Genomic DNA, 6,145 nt, shown 5'->3' with positions numbered 1-6,145 from the left:
AAAGTATCTTATATTATTAGATATATTATTATAAAACATGCTTTAGTTAAGGAGTTATTGATACTTCAAGTGCAAAATGATGATATAAAACCTTGATAAATATGCACTTTTAAGTACTAATCAACACTCAAAAGGGAGGCAGAGTTAGAAAATGCACTGCCTAAGTGGTGAGGGCTCAAAGGTGCACTAAAAAAAGAAAGAGGTAAGGTTAGAAAACACACTACCTAAATGGTAAGGGCTCAAAGGCGCATTAAAAAAAAAGGCAGGGTTAGAAAACACATTACCTAATGTTGATAGTGAAATACTAATCTGTCATTGTTGAAAGCAAATGCATTATGATTGATATGCATGTATACTTACCTAAGAAATATAGCCCCCCCATTTCTTTATGATGTCTTTCTTTTTCTCAAAAGTTAGAGTATTGGTAGTAAACTTCAATGGCCTTTCAACCCTTGCTTACTCGAGTCATATGTTGTGATCTTAATCTCTAGGTAGGATTTGATGCCGTCATATTTCTATCTTCCAACCTTTATCTCAAAGGTTGTCAATTTTACACAATATTTTCCTTAGAAAATGAATCATAGAGCCAGCCCTACCAGGTGTTTGCCCCGCAGCTTGATCATACCCCCCTAAGTGTTCATATTGGGTTTTCTTTGGGGATGAGGTTATGTGAAAGAAAGTTTGGGTTATTTATAGGGAAACGTTTTCATGCAAATTTTTCGAACTTTCAAGTTATTTTAACCACAAAAATCATTTTGACATTGATTCAAAATAAACTTGTTCTAAAGAATTCAAGTGATTTTTATTGACAGGTTCTTGAAATGATGAAAGCATTTTGAAGCTTTTGGGTTAAAGATGAAGTGATATCTGGTTGGTCACAAAAAGTTCAAATTTCAATTTAAGAGCTCTTGAAAACTAAATCGGTTCCAATTATTTATTTTATTTGTATGAATAATGATTTGACCCGTGCGAGAAAGCACTACCTACAAATCCAGATTGCTTGCCTTTGATAAAAAAGGGCTTGATTAGGTACATAATATAGCCTTAGGCTATAGTTATGAACAAAAGGATATTGCAGGCTCAAAAAGGTGTTTAAGGGATTTCAAAACTAAGGATCACTTGTGCTTATTCCTTGCCCTTTTCTTTCGGGAATTTCTTGCTAAAAAAGATTTCATTTTGTTTTCTACACTTTTTCTTAGTTGCATATAATCTCCTCAATTGTTTTTATGAGAAGCTCAAATCTTTTTGAATCCTTTAGATTTTCAATCAAATTACATAATCAATTTCAGCATCCATTTTCACTGCTTTGTGTGGATGATAATGAAGTTTTTTTCCATTGATGGGTTTTTTTAAAACCTCTCTTCTTTGCCTCCTAGTATGGGTTGTGATACTAGTTAAGGTTACTTATAAAAAAAAAAAAAACATTACTAGGCTGAAAATAGGACTGCAAAGGATAGATTTCAGCCTTGTGAAAGGATTATCAAAGATGACTTTTCCTCATCTTAAACTCAATGTATTGAGGATCAATAGGTCTTGCTTTCATGTGCGGATGGAAAATGATTTATTCATTCAAATAAAACTTAGCATGTGAGTCATGATTGTGCATCAAAAGTGTCATTAAGTCTCTTGTTTTACATATGTATTTATTGTTTTTATTTGGTTGTTTTTATAATAATTGATGTGTTTTTTAGTAATGAAGTTTGTTTTAATGTTTCAATAGGTTTTTGGAGCTTAAATGAATTAACTCACAAAATTCAACGTCGGAATTCAGAACAAAGAATTGAAGAGACATTTAGTTGAAGATTGAAGCAAATCTTGGTTCAAATAAGTGCTCCAAATTTGTCCCAAAAATCAATTCTATTCCAATTCTAGAAAAGAATATCATATGATTTATTTCAAGCCCAAACTTGCCTTATGTTGTGTGCAAACTTCAACCATTAAACACTCAAGGTTTCAATGTCAATCTTAGCCCAAATAATAAGTACATTTGTATACTTATTTGATGCTCAAATTCAGCCCAAAAATCAGCCCCAAATCAGCCCTAAATCAACCCCAAATCAACCCAAACACAATCCATGATCTTACATGTCCACACAACAAATAACAATTGATTTATTTTGGGCAATCCATTGATCCAAGAAGGCAAGCACATGGATGGAAAGCTGGAGGGGATATTTTAACATTATTTTGGGTCAAAAAGAAGAAGGAGACACCTCATAAATGAGGAAGAAAAACGTGCACCAAAGTAGTTGTAAAGCTGTCTTGATTTGATTTTTCAGAACACCTTTCGGTGTTTTGCCCATAACTTTTGACTCAGGTGTCCAAATGAGCTGTTCTTTAATGATCTGGAAAGGTGACAGAATTGCCTATAAATATGTCTCTAATAGACTTCTCCAAAAAAAGCTTCTAAGAGGGTCGAATTGCTGTCCAAAGTTAGAGTCAGATTTGTGTCCGAATTTTTTCTGAAATTGTATTGTGTTCTTCTTTATAGATTTCGGTTCTTTAGTTTGTAAAACTTATTTTTTCAGTTGGATTCAAGTTCTTTCATGTTTATTGAAGTGTTCTTATATATAATCATGGTTGGCTAAACTCTTTCTTGGATCCAAATCAAGGATAATGGTGATTGAGGTGAGTTCTTTAGGATATGAATGAATCTTAATGTTTATCTTCTTATTTTCTTCATGAATGATTTATTATTGTAAAGAAATTTTAGAAATCATTTAGGTAATGTTATAATCTTGAATTTTTATGCACAAACTTTAGTTTTGGTATAGAGATTGCTTGATTCAATGTCTTACTTAATATGAAAGTACTTGTTCATTCTTAAGCAATAATCAATTTTCATCCTTTTAAATTTCATTGTAATATCTTCTGATCTAATATCACTATCGTTGATATTAGGTTGAGTTATCTTATATATGTTGAAGAAATCACCAATACATCACCATTAAAATTGATTTGGACCAAGACTTACTTTTCTTGTCATTTAAAATCTATTTACATTTTTTTTTTTATCTTTGAAAACAAATCCATCAATTATTTTCAACCAAGTTATTGTTAATTTAATTTCTCTTGAGTTTTTTTTTTGTTACTTAGCTTAATTTCTAGATCTAGCTCTCTGTGGATATGACCTCGATCTTACCGAGTTAATTGCTACATCGCACACTCGTGCACTTGCGAGTTAAAACAAGCCGATCATAAAAAGCGGTCAAGCAAGTCACCTCATGTTGTTATTTGTCTTTGTTTTTGTTTTTGTTTTTGTTTTTGTTATTGCTTTGTTTTTGTTTTTATTTTTGTTTTTGTTATTGTTTCAATTTTCATGTTTAAGGAATCACTTCAATTTCCAGAATGCATTTGTTTTGGATAAATACCAACATGATGTTTATTTTTATACTCACTTTCAAGTTACCAAAAAATATCATTGAAAACATATGAGGTTATGTATGGTTTTGGAAGAACCAAAAGAAAACACATAAGGATTATTCATGTTGTAGTTTTGTGAGCAAAAGTTATGCTCAAAATGTTATTTACATGTAATAACAACAAAAAGAAGTGTGATATGAACACAAGAAAACATATGATCTTATTTATTAAGGGCTCATTTGCCATAGAAAATCTTTTTCAAAAGCATGAAACAAAAGAAAATAATAGGGTAAGCTAACCGCTATATGCTTCAAGCTATCCACCCGACCTTGATAAATTACATTAGCTTTCTCTTAAAGGCGTTGCAGGTATGGTTGTTATGCCCAGCAATACCAGCATGGTATTCACAAGTGAGGTCTGGCTTGTACCAATTAGGATAAGGTGGCTGCACAAGTGTCAGAGGTTTTGATGCTACATGCTTGATACTCAATAGTTTTTAATACATCTCATTCAGGGGTTGTGGCAATGGAGGTAGTTGTTTTTTAACCCTTTGGTAATTTTCAATTTGGGTTTTGGCTGGAAAGTTTTGGGGCTCTGGTTTTTTTATGTTGGCAATGTGGGATGGAGTGTGGTAGTTTTGGAATGAGTTTTTCCTACCCCTATAGCCATCTTTAATGTGGACCTATTTTGTTTCGAAGCCTCTTTTCTTGGTAGGTGCACCACTCTTAATGCTTTACTCTATGCGTTCACACACTTCTACAGCATTAGTGAATTGCTGGGCCGAACTACCCATGTTTGTAATAGGGTGCTTTGAGTGTGTTGGCAAATGAAAAGACCATCTCTTTGTCTAGAAGTGGAGGGTGTACCAGCTGCTTCTCGCCATCTTTTAGCATATTCCCTAATGCTTTCTTTGTCCTTTTTCTCTAGATTAGACAAGCTAGTTCTATCAGGAGCAATGTCTAGGTTGTAGGCTAGAAAGGCTTTCTTTTTCACATTCAGTTTCCTCTTCACAGTGCATAGATCTTTCAAAAATTTAGCATAGGAAGGAACCTGTTTAATTGCATCCAGCAAAGGTATATTGATCCTTACCTGTTTGAAAATTTCATAAATTTCAGAATTGTGATTGACTTTCCTTTGTTTGGTCATGGCTTGAGGAAATGGAAGTGCTGGTGGTGAATCAGTCGTTTCTTTGCAATTTTCAGATTCAACCCCTTCCTTACCCTCAGAGATTGACTCATCATCTTTCTCATAAGGTTCAAGAGAGGGTTTTTCAATAACCTTACCACTGCGTAGAGTAGTGACTGATTTGACTTGATCCATGTGTTGGCTTCCGGAACTACTTGCATTTGCATTGTATTGCCCTTTGGGATTTTGTTGTGTTTGAGATGGAAACTTACCTTTCTCTTGGAAACTGAGAGCAGATGTTAATTTAGCAAGAGTATCTTTAAAATCTGTCATGTTTTGAGCAAGTTGAGTATTGATTGTCTCTTGCTTTTCAATGAATGCATGCAATGTTTCCTCAAGATTTCTTCTAGGAGGTGGAGCATAAGGAGGTGCATATCCATGAGAATTTTGGAAATTATGGTGTGCTTGAAACGGTGGTTGTGAAGTTTGTGCATTGTTGTTCTCACTCTTCCAACTAAAATTTGGGTGATTTCTCCAACCAGGGTTGTATGTTTGGGAGTATGGGTTGTGGTTGGCCCTTTGAAAACTGTTTAAAGCATGGGCTTGTTCATGGAGACATTCTTTAAAAGAAGGCAAGGTTGGACAATCGTTGGTTGAGTGTTCATTTGTTTCACAGATTTGACACACAATGTTTTCAATAGATTTTAATTGACCACTCTTTTTCAATTCTAGTGCCTCGACTTTTTTAGCTAAAGATGCAAACTTGGCTTGGAGGTCATGATCTTCCCTAAGGTTGTACATACCTCCACTAGATGTATGAGGTTGAGTTTTACTCGGTGCCTCATATGTACCCGCAGTGTCCCAATTTTGAGCATTTTCAGCTAACAAGTCTAAGTACTCCATTACTTCATCAGGGTTTTTATCTTTAAAAGTTCTATTGTATATTAATTCAACCATTTACCTATCTTTAGGTGTAACCATCCATAAAAATATAAAATCAATCTCCATGTTTCAAAAACATGATGAGGGCAAGTATTAAGTAAGTCTCGATACCTATCCCAACATTGCTAAAATGTTTCTCTTCGTTTTTGAGTGAAAGTGGTGACTTGTCTTTTGAAAGAGTTTGTTCTATAAGAAGGGAACAACTTCTTTAAAAACTCTTGTTACATTTCATCCCAAACACAAATGGATCCTGGTCACAAATTTTATAGCCATGTTTTAGCTTTATCTTTTAATGAAAAAGGAAAAAGCTTTAATCTGATGGTGTTCATGCTACAATATAAGTTATTATATGTGTTGCACACCTCCTCAAATTCCCTAAAATGCAAGTATGGATTTTCCAATTCTAAACCATGAAAAGAAGGTAAAAGTTGAATAATACCTGGTTTAAAATTAAAATGAGATGCATCGGGAGGAAAAACTATGCATGATGGTGCACTTGTTCTTGTGGAATATTTATTTTAAATGTAGGCCTATCATATAAATGAAGGGATTGATTGATGAATTTAAGAACTGAAATTGAAAGGACAAAGAGATGGATAAATTTAGAAAAGAGATGTGGGTGTAGTGCAAACCAGAACACTGTTTGGTAATTGGGTCATATCTGGAGCTTTAGATCTCAGCTTTAGGTCTACTTTATATGGATGGAAAGGTAAGA

Source organism: Populus euphratica, unplaced genomic scaffold (genome assembly GCF_000495115.2).
Source record: "Populus euphratica unplaced genomic scaffold, PopEup_1.0 scaffold839.1, whole genome shotgun sequence".
Classification (NCBI taxonomy): Eukaryota; Viridiplantae; Streptophyta; class Magnoliopsida; order Malpighiales; family Salicaceae; genus Populus; species Populus euphratica.
The sequence above is the reverse complement of the archived record's forward strand: the minus strand, read 5'-3'. Positions refer to the sequence as shown.